The sequence below is a fragment of the Patella vulgata genome, chromosome 9 (genome assembly GCF_932274485.2).
Source record: "Patella vulgata chromosome 9, xgPatVulg1.2, whole genome shotgun sequence".
Classification (NCBI taxonomy): Eukaryota; Metazoa; Mollusca; class Gastropoda; family Patellidae; genus Patella; species Patella vulgata.
In genome coordinates, this window is record NC_065887.2 from 44,613,439 (window position 1) to 44,630,053 (window position 16,615).

The window sequence follows — 16,615 nt, forward strand, 5'->3', positions numbered from 1 at the left end:
AGTTAAAAGCCTGATTAAATAAATGTGTTTTAAGGTGTATTTTAAAAGAATATAGAGATGTACAACATCTTAAACTAAATGGTAGATTATTCCATAAAATAGGTGCTTGATAACTAAAAGAGCGCTGACCATAAGAGACTAGTTGAACAGTTTGGGCTTTAAAAGTAGTTTATCTGATGTACGTAATGTTCGGCCAGGTGTATAAAGTTCTAAACGATCTGAGAGGTAAACAGGAGCTAAATTATTTAAACATTTAAAAGTAAGTAATAAAATCTTAAAATCAATTCGATATTTAACAGGTAACCAGTGTAAATTTTATAAAGCAGGAGTTATGTGATGCATTTCTTTGTCAAAGTAACAAGTCTAGCTGCAGTATTCTGTACTTCTTGTAATGTATCGATAAACTAAAAGTGAATTAAAGTAATCTGATCGAGAAGTGACCAGAGAATTAACAAGTGACTTAGTGGCCTCTGCAGTTACCGATATTAAAATAGCAAAATTTACAAATATTATTTACTGCTCCCATGAGCATAAATCAAAGATTGCGCCAATATTTCGGGCAGAATCAGATGAAAATATATCACAATGGCCAATTACAACGGGGGGGGGGGGGGTATCATGTGCAGGAAAGAAAGAAAGAGAGAGAGCGAGAGAGATTAACGTCCACTCGACACAAACTAGGTCATTTCGGGACTAACATATGGTTCAATTTCATTTCAAAAATTGGCTTGCGCGAAGGGGTCTTTAGCAGTAGGAGGGACACGGAGAAAACCCACGGGTTTGGAAGGCAACCCTACTCCTTGTCACATACAACCGGGGAATCGAAACCACGCCAGTTGAATCAATGACTGACCTTATGATACAGCGCGCACGCGCTAACCATTCGGCCATCAAAATTTACTTAATTGGTGCCTTGAATCTAATAATATATATTCGGTTTTATCATCATTCAATTTTAAAAGAATTCTTTGACATCCATTTTCTAATAATATATATTCGGTTTTATCATCATTCAATTTTAAAAGAATTCTTTGACATCCATTTTCTAATTTCACTAATACAGTTCTCAAGTTGCAATTTTGATAAATTGAAAGAAGGTGGGCAATTAGGTGTAAATGAAATATATAATTGAGTATCATCGGCATACAAATGAAAGCTGAGACCACATTTTCTAACAATATCGCATAATGGTGACGTATAAAGGGTAAATAAAATCGGACCAAAACGAGAACCTTGAGGTTTCAACCCACAAGATAGCTTTTTAAAAGATTTGATGCAGAGCCACAAATACCGAATTTAAAATGGAGTCTACGTAAAAGAATAGAAGGGTCCACCGTGTCGAAAGCAGTAGATAAATCTATTAAAATTAAAAATGTACATTTTCTATTATCAATTTCCATTAAAATATCATTTGAAACCCGGGTTAATGCTGTTTCGGTACTGTGAAATTGTTTATAAGCACTTTGAAATGGTTCATACAAACAGTTGTCATCTAGATGGGCCTTTATCTGAGAAGCAATACATTTCTCCAATATTTTAGAAATAAAATATAAGTTAGAGACAGGTCTGTAATTTCTAAAGAAACAAACAAACAAATATTAGGATCCAGTGTAGACTTTTTAATTAAAGGGGTAACATAAACTTGTTTGAAAACTTTGGGAATAGTAGAAGATGATATACAAGAATTAATAATATTGGTAAAAACTGAAATTACTTCGTCTAGACAGTCCTTAAGAGTAGGAGTCGGAACAGGATCTAGGAACAGACGATTTAATTAGCTTTCAAACGCATTAAAGTCAATAGGTTTATTTAAATCATCAAGTTCAGTTCGTGGTACCGTTTAAATTTAAAGGCAACATTCCATTAACAAACTTTTGAAGTAAAATAATCCCTCCAATGGCTATTTTGACTACTTTAAGAAAGGAAAACATTCTATCATCCAATCTACTTATCTGTAGTATGATTTGTTATTGCCACTTAATATAAATGGTGAAATTGTATGGGCGAAGGAGAGTTAATGCAATTTCAAAAGATTTACTGAAATATATGTCAGGATAATAGACACATCATGTGAAATGGCGATGGTTTTAGGTATTTTTAAACCGAAGCGTCTGGCTATGAAATTGATAAAACTATATTCACTATATTTTCACATCAATCTGTTGTTATACCTTATTTATAGCTCAAATTTTCCTTATTTCTTTCACTTCCACCTGATTATCAAAATTTAAAGATATGGCATTTTGTATGAAATGTAAATTTAAGCTGCAATGAATATTTTGATCAACCACAAAGTTTGAACTTGATCTAAATAGAAATTTTGTGTGCATAAGAGTGAACTACACTGGCGTGGACTTAAACTATAATTTCATCCAAATCCTAGCTCATATCATGCCGTAATTTTTTCATTTTGTATCAAATAACTCAACAAATATTGCGAGTATGGAGGTGAACAAAGCTTTCTAGGGAACGGTAAACTAGCCACATGAAGCCAAGTTTATCAGGGAACGATACAGACGCCCACATGAAGCCAAACTTTATTTACAACTGTGTGCCAAATGAAGGGAAGTTCTTCCAATTTTGATTTTCTTTACGGTATACACAAAATACTAATTGATTCTTTTCACTCATTCATAAAGACACAAATGATAAGTGAGAGTGATTTTCAATGTCAATTAATCTGATACTAATTAAATATTTGTGGTAGCGTCATATGGTATAACTTGGTTAACCCGTTTGTTTCCATAACCCCTACGTTCTTTCCAATGCATCTGGCGTTCATGGGGCTTAGAAAGCTAGAACTATTATAGTTGCTGTCGGAACGTTCTCTTAACTAACCAAGTCCTCTCACTGGTCCTGCATGCCCGTATTAAGCTGCAATATCAAAATACGCTCACACAACAGCTTTTTCTGGAAAGAATTAAATAGAAATAAACAACAGCTGATCCGAAAGAAAAAGTTTGATATTGACATGATTTGCCATGGAAACCTGTTTAAAACAACAGTGTATATCCCGTTTATAAGATATTCGGATGAGATGAGATGTGATGAGATGAAGGAAATCAGTAGTAATGATAGTATGGCGTTATTAATGGGGCTAACAGTTTAAAATATAAATAGACAATTAATCAAACCCCGATAATCGACGGACTTTTTCCATTTGTCTCGCGTTCTCTGATCTATACTTTAAATGTGTCACTTCCAATGTTGCAATCATGTTTTAGATGTTAGCCACCTTGTTTATTAAATAAACCAGTACAAATACATCACGTATCCGATGGCGTAAATATTAGCTTTTTTATGGATGCTTAGACGGCTGTGCCAATCTCTTAAGCTGGGTTATATAATCGGAAAGCTTACGAATTGACTTTTTACTTGTATGTTATTTTTTCAAATCCCATATGTAGAAAAATTTGTATGCTATATAGTGCGAAACTTATCCTATTTTAATCTGGTTTGGCTTTGTATTTGTTTGAACAATTATTTATTTATAGCTGATAACTTTAAGGGATACAAATTGTTATATAACCCAAAGAATATGATGTCTGCGATTACCACTATTCTGTTATCTAAAGATCAGGAAAGCGCCAAGTAAATCAATATTGATGTGGAAGAATTCTATGAGGACATCTTAAAGATGAATCCATTCTAATGAATAGTTTGTAATTATGAGGAATTTCATTGTGAAGTATTCATAAGGGACCCCGATTTTTATTTTACAACAAGCTATTAGATGTATTTCTAGATGAACTTATTGGAGTTCGGCGTGTAAGTTGTTGCTAATACACAGTAAATTTAGAATATCATTATAATACAATGACGAAAGCAAAGAGTCTTTTGTTGTTTTTTTTACCGATGACCCAGATGTCGTATCTGTCAGAATTAAAATTGCCTGAAAGACGTCAGTATTAAAAGGGTAATTAAAATACATAAATCACGTAGACAATTTTATGACATGTAAATTAAAACACCGCTCGCAAGTATGTGAACTTTCCGATTGAGGTTTACAGTTGTAGAGTAATGATATGTATTTATTTATACAAGTAATCCATGGGAGGCATTTGGTGATCGAGAAAGTCGTTTATTACTGAAACAATGCGTTGAAAACCACCCATTCTACGACAGTGTGGTGTTAGCTCGATTTTCGTTTTTCAATATTGATGAAGCTCGTTTTTCGACATTCGCCACTATCAAAAAACTTGGAGAAAGTGCAGTTTTTATGTGAATCCATTGCCCATGCTTCCTTATTTATGATATTTTTAGTTCGGTTTAGAACATTGATTTAATCAAATGTGTTTTGGAGACATTCTGTAGATATACATGATTAAAATCTGTATTTTTGAGATTCAAGCCTGAATGTCGAGAAACGAGTAGCTCGTTTTTCGACATTCGCCAATATAAAAAAACCCCATAAAGTGCAGTTTTTATGTGAATCCACAGCCCAGGCGTCCTCATTTATGATATCTTTAGTTAGGTTTAGAACACTGATTAAATCAAATAGGTTTTGGAAACATTCTGTAGATATACATGATTAAAATCTATATTTTTGAGATTCAAGCCTGAATATCGAGAATATAGCTCATTTTTCGTGATTTGCTAATATCAAAAAACAAGGAGAAAGAGCAGTTTTTATATGAATCCAATGCTCAGACATCATCATTTATGATATCTTTAGTTCGTTTTACAAAACTAATTTAATCAAATGTGTTTTGGAGACATTATGTAGATATACATCCATCAAATCTGCTTTTTAAGATTCAAGCCTGAATATCGAAAAACGAAAATGGAGGTAACTTCACACTGCCCATTCTACGATAATTTGAGTCTTTAAGTATGTAACCATCGATAACAATTAGATATAAAGAAACGAATTTGTTGCTCAAACATCTACTCCTCTTTTCATCACCTAAAATCATGTGGTAAGTCTTTGACTGAAAACAACGAGTTTTTACATACTGCAATTGGAATGAATACGCGAAATCAGAGTCCATATTTCGGACAAAAGTTATCGGATCTTCATTAAATCTGATAGAGACCCTCTTCATAATGACCTGTACACAAAGCCAAAATCAAACAAAAATCCATAAAGATGCATAGCCTATAGAGCGAGCAGACCTATGGACGAGAATGGTGATCACAATATACGCCCATTCATTGGAATGTATTATGTTTACTGATATAGTCAATTCACTTTAAATGGAAATTTACGATATATTCTTTCATGTTCAATGTCCATATTTGGGTAATTCTTGACGTCATTAAGGGTAATTGACCAATCACCTAACTAATGCCAGAAATTTATGCATATAAAAAGCAGGATCTTTCGCTAATCACATTGTAAATAATTTCACTATGTATATATAACATGTTAGTGTCTGCGATATCACCTCGGTGGAAGCGAACTGCGATATCACCTCGGTGGAAGCGAACTGCGATATCATACACACACACGCGACAGATCCGACATCGCTTGGGTTCTTTAGACCACCATTTGATTTTTAGACGCCCATGATCTGGTGGTTTCCTGAGTCCAGCCACGCTGGTTAGACTGGCGTGGAGAGAATAGCTTTTTATGCATACCACTGTTTAAACTGTTTAAACATGCATTATGCAAGAGGTAAATCTGCCTATTGCAGGTCTTTCTGTAGGCCTGAAATGTTTTCTAAAGTATTAATTAGACATTAATTAACTGATCCAGGCCTTAATCAACTCTCGATGGCGTCAGATTTCTCCGATATTAAATAGATTAGAATCGTTCAGCGATACTTTGATTTAATCAAATATGGAGGACCGAGACTTAGCTTCGATCAACCAGTACGGTGGTTGAAATTATTGCACACGTCTGTCAAACCTTCAAAGGCTAATATCATCGCTTGCAATAGAGTAATTTGAATGAAATTTTCAAATTATTCATTTTACATCATCTACTTTCGAACTATTATAGCAAGAATGGCTAGTTCTTTATCTAAATCTTACATAGTTGCAAGTTATAGTTCAATCTTCACGGCTCCATTGTTCTAGCCTCTTGTACAATCTGTCACAATTTCACAAGGAGAAATCAAGCTTGATATAATAGTTTTATGATAAAATTAGTAATAGCTGGAAAAATATTATGTCAGTGTATTTGTGTCTATTTGTATCTATTTGTATCAAGGAGAGCATTTCTGATTTTTAACAAAGCCATCAATCGCATTTTTGGCATTTGGTCGATTTGGCAATTGGGCAACACGGACTGGTCGCCATCACAGACGATAGACAGAGTAGGTCTGTAATAACATAATACTTATAGACGTTCGAATGGGCCTGCTTATATGTATAAAACAGTAGCGGATCTAGAAGCTGTGAATAGGGGGTGAGGCGGGGCGGTTTCAAATCTAGAGCGCCATCCCCTGTATACAATTATGTAATTGCCATATTCTGTAAGAGAGAAGAGCCCATACCCACCCCACCGACCCCACCACTATTCTGTTAGTATAATTCCTCGTTAAATTTTAATTTTTAAGGTTTACGAAAACTGGATTGTCCAGAGGATTGGTCAGAAGACAGCGAGAATGGGCGATGTTATCTTCATGTTCCGTCCTGTATAGAGAATTATACATTTGACGAATTAACCATGTTTTGTCAGGCTGTGTTAAATGCAGATATAGACTATGTCAATGGACGACTTTCGTGTATTGATGGTAAGTTATTCTTTGACTGTTTTTCTTCACGACTGTGTCTCTTTCCATTAAACATTTGGGGAAACAATATGTATGATTCTAACTGAGCTAGAATCTTCAAACTTCGTGTACGTGCTTATTTATTAGGCGAATGCCGTCGCGGAGATAAATCATTTCATTGGTCGATAACTTTTATGCTGATGTAGTCAAGGGTGATGAAGCTTTGTATAAGTTTGATAGAGTGAGCATTTTCTACATAGGTTATGCAGAGTTGTAACCAAATTTATTGGTTGAAACTTTGAAGCACGATGCCTTATGTTTTAATTAAGTTGGAGTTGTAGAACTTGGTGTATAGTTTCATTACTTCGGTGATGAACATTTGCTGCTAAGGCTAAGCGAATTCGGTTTTATCTTTGGAACATAACAGCTTTACATCTATATGGGGTAGAATGTTGAAACATGGTGTTGGCGAGATATAACCAAGTTGATTAGTTGAGACATTGGAACACATTGAGTGAGAGTAATGGAAGGGAACATTAGTACTTTGACTAGGCTAAGTAACGATGAGCGATTTGATTGATCAAAACTTTCGAACAGAATGTTCCAACTTGGTGTGTCTGTTCCCACTGCGAATGGCTTTACTGAGATGGATGATTAACATTTTCCGCTAAGATAAATCAGAGATAGGCGATTTGATTAGCGGAGGCTTTGGGACACGATAATTGACGGAGAGTGGCGACGACTTCATTTATAGCAAGTTAATTACACGCATGCTTATAATTTCCGACCACTTTCTATTCATACTAAACGTTAGTCTTATCGTCGTCAGATAGGTCTCTTAGTATCATATCCAGTCGATCTGAACTCATTACTTAGAGTTCTGTAGGATAGGGGCTGTGAGGTAACCATCCCCTTTTCAACACAGTGCTTGGCGTGAAAGTATGACGTCACACGAGTCTCAAAAGAGCTGCATCTTTTGGAAATGTACTGGAAGGTGTACCGGAACGTTGACGGTAATTGGTGTATTGATGTTTCCGCAATAATCGAATAATGGCCCATGGATGGTTACCCAACTATCGTGCCGTGAAATTTATCTCATTGACAAATGTACTTATTTGTATTCGAATGATACACACTTCATTGCTTTTACACAGCTAAGAGTTTCTGTTTCGCCAACTACAACTTGTAATTTGGTATTTTTTTTATTCCAGCACTAAATAAATGTCTTTTCCATTACAGAATCGGGAATATCTAGCAGCTTACTAGTTGATCTTTTGGAACCCAGATCAAGAAGTGTTTTGGAACCCAGATCTAGAAGTGTTTTGAGAAAACGAGGTAAAAACACGGTTGTTAATCAACCTTTACATGTTTGGTCACTGACAGGTTGAGGTCATTGGTTACAAGAATAATTTTTCGTCGACTCTCGCCCGAAACCAAAGAATGATATGACCAAGCACCCCCTTGCTTGAGATAGCTCCTGCCACTCACACTGGCGGTTATCAAAATGTAAAATGACGGTGATTTAGCCTCTTCTCGCGACCCTCCTACCCAAGACTACAATCTATAATATAAATACATGATAGTCGAATGTATGGAAATGTATTAAATACAAAAATTTAGTTTTATGGTGATTGAAAATCGTTATAAATATACGTAAAAATCAGCTGATTTAATCCAACGCGATAAAGGCTATATTAATAACAGATTTTAATGAAATTCAGCATTCCGTGATCGTAGTTACCCCCCCCCCCCCTCCCCGGACACAACAACACACACTCTCTCTTTCTCTTTTTGTTTTTCCAAGACATAGCTATGGCTATCTCGGTGGGTGTGTTGCGTGGTATCTTCATAGATCTGTCTACTCTGAACATGTAATTGCTGTAACTCCTAGTCTTACGTCATCTATCGTTGCTTGCCTGACAAAGGAATGTCATAGTTCTTAAATAATTATATTTATTGTGACAAAGATTAATTTGTCATTGATGACCACACTCTGTTTTCATTTGAACTTTAACTGACCGCTATTAATGATGTTATATTGAATGTTGTTGAAGCGGCCAGTGTTTGCAAAGCTTGACTTCTAATTATATTATCAGAAATTGAACTGCCCGGATAACTATATTTCTTTCTTTCAAAAATATATGTCTTAAGGAGAATTTTGTAAATAAATTCGTTGTATATCAAATGTAATAATATTGTGAATATATACCGATATATTTATTATGTTTAATTTTTATTCAAATGTCTGTTACTATAGCGTATAGCTATTTAAGATTTTCTATTTACATTAGTTTTTAATGAAGAGATCTTTAGCTAAAAACACGTATACTCGTATCGATTTTCGTCTGTTACGTTTTCATTTATATTAAAAGGGTGACTTTAAAAGTAATAGAGTAATTCTAAAATGTGACTGATTCCATTGTGACTGATTACAATTTCAAAAGTTATATTTGGCCAAAATAGAAAGATAACGCTTTTGGTGGGTCTGTCATTGAATCAAATGGCGTGGTATCGATTTCTTGCTTGTACATGACAAGGAGTAGGGCCACCTTTCCGAGTCCTCCGGTTTCCTCCCACTGCTAAAAACCCTACGCGCAAGGAAATTACTGGAGTAAAATTGAACCATATGTTAGTCTCGAAATGAGCTAGTTTGTGTCGAATGGACGTTAATCCCCCCCCCCTTTCAAAAAATAACAAACAAAAAGAAATAATAACAGAAATAAAAAGATTTACCGACCAACCAAGCAACCGTAAATATTAATTATTTTTTTTTCGGCCTTTATAATTTAATAAATTAAATTCATAAATCTATTTAATTGTTATTTAATCATATAAATCTATTTAATTGTTATTTAATCATATAAATCTATTTAATTGTTATTTAATCATATAAATCTATTTAATTGTTATTTAATCATATAAATATGGAAGTAATACTAATTAAATGATTACTTATTAAAGTGGGGGGGGGATTGGATGGCTGAATGGTTAGCGTGCGCGCGCTGTATCATAAAGTCTGTCATTGAGTCGACTGGCGTGGTTTCGAATCCCCGGTTGTACGTGGCAAGGAGTAGGGTCGCCTGTCCAACCTCGTGGGTTTTCTCCGGGTCCTCCGGTTTCCTCCCACTGCTAAAGACCCCTACGCGCAAGCGAATTATTAAAATAAAATTAAACCATATGTTAGTCCCGAAATGACCTAGTTTGTGTCGAGTGGACGTTAAACCCCATTTCTCTCTCTCTCTCTCTTATTAAAGTGGACGACTCCATTCTGCTACTCCGCGGAAGCGAACAACTTTACACATGCCCATGCTTCTTTGGGGCGATTTCAACTGAACCGCATATTAGGATGGTGTTTAGTTTCGTTCAGGTGAATGAAACATGGCCATTCAAACAATAGAAGCTGAAATTAGACCCACACTGTGGTAATTCAGATTTTTATACTTACTTGAAATACATGTTTATAACCCAAAGATCTTGGTTCCTTTCGATATTCATGCATATTGGATCGTAACTACAATTAAATGTATCGTTAAACCAAGACTCCTTACGCAAGTTTAAATAGGTTCAACACACAATTGTCAACACATATCATTACAGTTTGTATTGAAATAAGTAATTCTATCACAAATAGTGAAGACTGTCCCACTAAAATAGTTACCGAACAGTTTTTCTTTCTGGTTATGCGTTCTACATTTGCATAGCGATGTATCTTGTAATGTGAAAGCCGCCATGACACCGGCCAGTTGAAATATCTTTGGTAGTCGAGAAATTTCGCGTAACAGTTGGGTTTCATATCATATACTTATGCGGTAAGGCTTCACCTTTATTTCAATAGGAATTGGTTTATTATATGTTAAAGTAGCTAAGTCTCTAACTCAATATCATCCAAAATCTTCAACATTGAAAACACAAATTATTTGTCAATTTAAATCAACATTGATGCTGTGATCTTACCGGAAAAGATGGGCTTCTGATATCCAATATTTAAGACAGAATAAACATTTTACCATTGGTACACGAATCGTGTACCATAATGCGTTTCAGCCCCAGTTCTAGCAAGAGACTCTAGGAACGAGGCTAGACATATTGCACCAAACCAAACGGCGTATGTAGACTGGAATAACCAAGCGCTAGAAATTTGCATTCGATTCAGTCTGCTGGCTTATTTCGCGGAACATAACTGATTTGAAATTAGAGTAAAAACGGAAACCATTGAATGTATATCAGTTTATATACATTCATATTACAGTATTATATGAGTTCCGACCCACTTGTGTCAGTTTCTAGGTCCCAAATGTTAGCGATTTAGCTTCTTTAAGCTATGTGAAGTACAGTTTTGGGTCAGTTTATGTGTAAATTAAGGGAGCTATAGGCCAGTAACCTTTTTGTAGTCATTTGACTAAAAAAAACTTGCGCACAGGAACTCCGTAGGACGAGCCACTACTGTGGCTGGAGTAAGGCGGAAAACATCAGTGGTGGAACCATTTCTAATCCGATCGTAACTTCCTGTATTATGGCCCTTTATTTTCGTAACTCGTGGTTCCTCTAGAGGTCATAATTTTTATCCGATTTTAAAAAAAACCGTGTGAATATATCACCGTTGTACCCTAATGATCGTGAAAATCGGACCATAAATGCTAGATAAAATGGCCGCCCCTCGTACGCAAATAGTGCAAATATATGATATATCAAGGTTGTGGACCCTCTAGAGGCCACAATTTTGATCCGATTTTAATGAAACTTTAAATTTATTTTTATATCACAAAGATCTTGCTTCCTTTCGATAATCGCGCATATCCGAATGTAACTTTCTGGATTGTGGTCCCTGCTTGTTCGGAAAATCGCATTTTTAGCTTGTGGACCGACTAGAAGTCACAATTTGTATTCAATTTTAAAAACCGTTTAAATATATCACCGTTACACATCAATGAAGGTTGAGTTCGAATGTCTTAAAAATCTGAACCGAACTGCCCGACAAAATGGATGCTCTTTGTACGCAAATAATGTAAAAGTATGTAATACCAAGTTGTCGACCCTCTAGAAGTCACAATTTTCAATTGGTTTTGATGAAACTTAAATATATCTTTATATCTCAAATATCTAGTCCCTTTCGCTTTTTTAGATCATAACTTTCTGGATTATGGCCCCTGTTTTCTTTTAGCTTGTTCTCTATCCATCGTTTTGATTTTTTTTGAAATTTTGGATTGTTCTCTACAGTTTTCTTTCAAGGAAACTAGGATTATTACAATTTACAGCCCGTCCAATAGCAAATTGTGTCAAAAGTTTATGGAAGAATTTGGATTATTTCTGGACCAGTTAATGATGACCAAGTGTTGCACTATTATTTGGGGGGATTTTAATTGTCATGTTGATGATTCCAACGACTCTACCGCGGTTGATTTTTGTGATATGCTGATTAATAGATCTCTCATACAACATCTGGTGATAACTAATCTATGTGATATTAAACTGGATAATCTCTCTGCCTCGGACAAATTAATATCTGATCATTTCCCGGCAACTTTTAATCTTTTGATCCAGAAACCACAACCAACAAGAAAGACTGTAACATATCGAAGGTTTAAATCACTTGACACTAATAAATTTAAATCGGAAATCGTGAACTCGAATTTCAATGGCATTTAACGAATTCAAGATATACAAGAGAAGGCAACCCAATATCACCCAAAGCTTGCTGAAATTTTGGACTCGCTTGTTCCTCTTCAAACGAAAACATTTACTATTCGTCCCAATACGCAGTGGTTTAATGATTCTATTTTAGAAGCCAAAAGGGACCGTAATAATAATACGAACTGAACTTGATGATTTAAATAAAACTATTGACTATAACGCTCATGATTTTGATAAGTTAGAAAAATTCTGTTTATTTAGAAAATCTTAACTTGGTTAGCCAATCTTTTGTTTTAAAGCTAATTAAATCGTCTGCTCCCAAATCTTGTTCATTAGATCCTGTTCCGACTTCTGTTCTTAAGGACTGTCTAGACGAAGTTATTTCAGTTTTTACCAATATTATTAATTCTTGTATATCTTCCTCTACTATTCCCAACGTTTTCAAACAAGCTTATGTTACCCCTTTAATTAAAAAGTCTAAACTAGATCCTAATGTTTTTAAAAATTACAGGCCAGTCTCTAACTTAAGTTTTATTTCTAAAATATTGGAGAAATGTATTGCTTCTCAGATAAAGGCCCATCTAGATGATAACTGTTCGTATGAACCATTTCAAAGTGCTTATAAACCATTTCAAAGTGCTTATAAACAATTTCACAGTACCGAAACAGCTTTAACCCGGGTTTCAAATGATATTTTAATGGAAATTGATAATAGAAAATGTACATTTTTAATTTTATTAGATTTATTTGCTGCTTTCGACACGGTGGACCCTTCCATTCTTCTACGTAGACTTCAATTTAAATTCGGTATTTGTGGCTCTGCATTGAATCTTTTAGAAAGCTATCTTGTGGGTAGAAAACAGTGTATTTTACTTAATTACAAATCGTCGTCTGAATCTTTTTTGTCATCTGGGGTTCCCCAAGGTACTGTTCTTGTTCGATTTTATTTACCCTCTATACGTCACCATTAAATGATATTGTCAGAAAATATGGTCTCAGCTTTCATTTGTATGCCGATGATACTCAATTATATATTTCATTTACACCTAATTGGACATCTTCTTTCAATTTATCAAAATTGCAACTTGAGAACTGTATTAGTGAAATTAGAAACTGGATGTCAAAGAACTTTCTAAAATTGAATGATGATAAAACCGAATATTTGTTATTAGACTCAAGGCATTAATTAGGTAAATTTGCACATGATAACCCCCCTGTTGTAATTGGTAATTGTGATATATTTTCATCTTATTCTGCTCGTAATATCGGCGCAATCTTTGATAGTTTTATGCTTATGGGTGCTCAAGTAAATAATATTTGTAAATTGTGCTATTTTAATATCAGAAATATAGGTAAAATGCGTAAATGTGTAACTGTAGAGGCCACTAAGTCACTTGTTAATTCTCTGGTCACTTCTTGATTAGATAACTTTAATTCACTTTTAGTTGGTTTACCTTTAAAGCTTATAGATAAATTACAAAAAGTATAGAATACTGCGGCTAGACTTGTTACTTTAAAGATGCATTATGGGAGATTTTTATAAGCCATTCTTGCTATAATAGTTCAAAAATAGATGATGAAAGAAGAATATATTGAACATTTCAGTCAAATTACTTTATTCTGAACAAAGTTATCACTAGTGTAATTTTTGACTAGAAATGGGATTGAATTCCATCTTCACCGATTAGTGGTATGGCCCGTCGTTTGATTGACATACTCCACCTACATAATCTCTGCCGTCTTTTGTCTGCTGTCATCATATCCGAATTTGTGTTTTACCTTTTTGGATTTTTATAACAATTGGACAAAATGAGTGAGAGGGTAAATTTTCATTCTTACTTGTATTTTGGGCATGCATTAAATCAACTGAATACAGGACATTATATTATAATACAATTATGATAAATCTATAGGTATACACCAGTGGCGTCGTGCCTATTTGGGAAATAAAAATATTTTTATTGATATTATTAAGACAGAAGACCTGTCCGTCTGTATAAGTCATCCAGGAATTGTATAATTTGTCATTATCTGTGTTTAGTTTATTGCACTTTAAATAGTTTAGATGTCATTTGTTAAGGCATCGCTCAACAACGGCCTCGCTTCGTACACTCTATCATTTAGCCTCGATCCGGGAGTATGACGTCAACGTAACGATTAATCTCCACTCACGACGCCATTTAAAATTAAATCAGTCAACGAAACCCCGTTTAAATCCAAGCTGAATCCATGCCATCCGTGGGTCTACAGAGTTGATTTTGTGCTTGTTGTGTAAATAAATATCTAATTTATGATTTCTATGACATGTGAAGCCTAAATAAAGACTTGCAATAATCAGATTTAGCTCTTGCATAATGTATGTTTAACTAAGAAATGTGACCACATAACTCCTGTTTTATATAATTTACACTGGTTACCTGTTAAATATCGAATTGATTTTAAGATTTTATTACTTACTTTTAAATGTTTAAATAATTTAGCTCCTGTTTACCTCTCAGATCGTTTAGAACTTTATAAACCTGGCCGAACATTACGTACATCAGATAAACTACTTTTAAAGCCCAAAACTGTTCAACTAGTCTCTTATGGTCAGCGCTCTTTTACTTATCAAGCACCTGTTTTATGGAATAATCTACCATTTAGTTTAAGATGTTGTACATCTCTATATTCTTTTAAAAATCAACTTAAAACACATTTATTTAATCAGGCTTTTAACTGACTCTGTATACAATCGTTAACATGCCCATAATCTTGTTGTTTATGTGTGATTTACATTGTCACTTTGTAAAGTGCCCCTGAACATGTTTATATGAAAGGGTGCACTATAAATATGCTGTAATAATAATAATAATAATAATAATAATAATATCTTTCCTGGCATATGGTTCCATATGACATCAAATGAAAATAATCATATATATCAGTCTATTACATTGCACCAGTAATGTGTACAAATATTGGTGTCTGAAAAAATGCAACGTTATCTTAATTTATTTGATATAAAAAGTTGATTGATCGCCCCATCATACTGGGCTTGCGAGTTGCCAATACCCTTTCTAACCTCTGTCTGAGTTGTTTCACCTCTTACTGCCTTATTGGAGAATAATGAACCTAAGATAGCAGAGATAATTATATAATGGACTGATCATCTCAGGTTTAGGTTTCTGGATACAGTAGATGTCTCATTATTTAAAATTATCGACAAGCTTTCATTTATAAGCATGTCAAGGATGCTCATCATAATTAAACTGAGCTCTCTTCCTTAAATTTTGTGAGAAAACTGGCCATGACGTGTCCTGTCTACCGTACTTTTATAATAAAAACATGCATAGTAACTGTAACATGGGAACAATTTTACAACATTTTAATCATCGGTCCTACTGCCTTCAACTAAACTACCTATAGTGATATAAGGGCCATTATTTAAATACTGTATCCAAAACTTTAAAAGCTTTTTTTATAATATTGTTTATTTCAGTATTTGGTAATTCTGGTTTTGGGCGCTAAAGAAGACAAGGTTTTGGGACGTTTCACCGGTTTACAGCATTGAGACACATTCCGGTTATCACAAGACTGAACAATATGATGCACAATAAATGATAAAGGGGCAGTTGGTTTTTTTTTGTTTTTTGTGGGCTTCGTTCATTTCATTAGTTTAGTCCCAGATTATCTTGTGTACTTTTTATGTGCACTGAATTATTTTACAAATACGTAAGATCTGGATCGTGTGTGTTTATATCTAACTATAGACAATATGGAATTCCAAGTATATGTATTAACAACAGCCCGAATACTTGTCATGCCTGTAAATTTAGCAGTGTCTTGGACACATTCCTTACAAGGGACGTAAATATCAGTAAGGGACGTAAAACTTCATGTTTTTGTCATTGGACCTGTCTAAAAATCTCCAACATAAATTTAGCCTTTTGAACCCGAATTTCACAAAAACAATTTCTAAATCTAATTTAGTTTGTATATCGGGCCAAATGCCTAGGTAATTCATCCTGTACTCATAGAGACTGGTGGAAGCAAACACCAACTTCTCTTTTATTGAAACAAATGTGTGATAATTACATGCATTTGTATGGAAGTCTGTTCTTGTCACTTCATAATCGCGTTTTTATTCCTCGACTCTCTTGCGCTTGACAATCCCGCTATAATAAGCTATAGTAGGCCGGGCAAAATATCCCTCCCTCATATAGCACAGTGCCCTGTCTTATTATCCCGGTTGGTGCAGATTAAAGTAGGGATTAAAACCTCGACATTTCATTTATCTTAGCCATACCGTGTAGTCTTATAATTAAATTTTGAAAGTAACTTGACAC

General features: G+C 34.5%; 1 long non-coding RNA gene across 1 annotated transcript in view; it reads left to right on the forward strand.

Annotated features, from left to right (window-relative positions):
• Nucleotides 1-15,899, forward strand: part of LOC130014340 (uncharacterized) — a 39,179-nt gene extending 23,280 nt beyond the window's left edge. The window contains exons 2-4 of the long non-coding RNA XR_008789301.1: nt 6,504-6,680; nt 7,899-7,994; nt 15,769-15,899. This is a non-coding gene — a long non-coding RNA (uncharacterized LOC130014340). The remainder of the gene's footprint in view (nt 1-6,503; nt 6,681-7,898; nt 7,995-15,768) is intronic.
• The last annotated feature ends 716 nt before the right edge of the window (nt 15,900-16,615 follow it).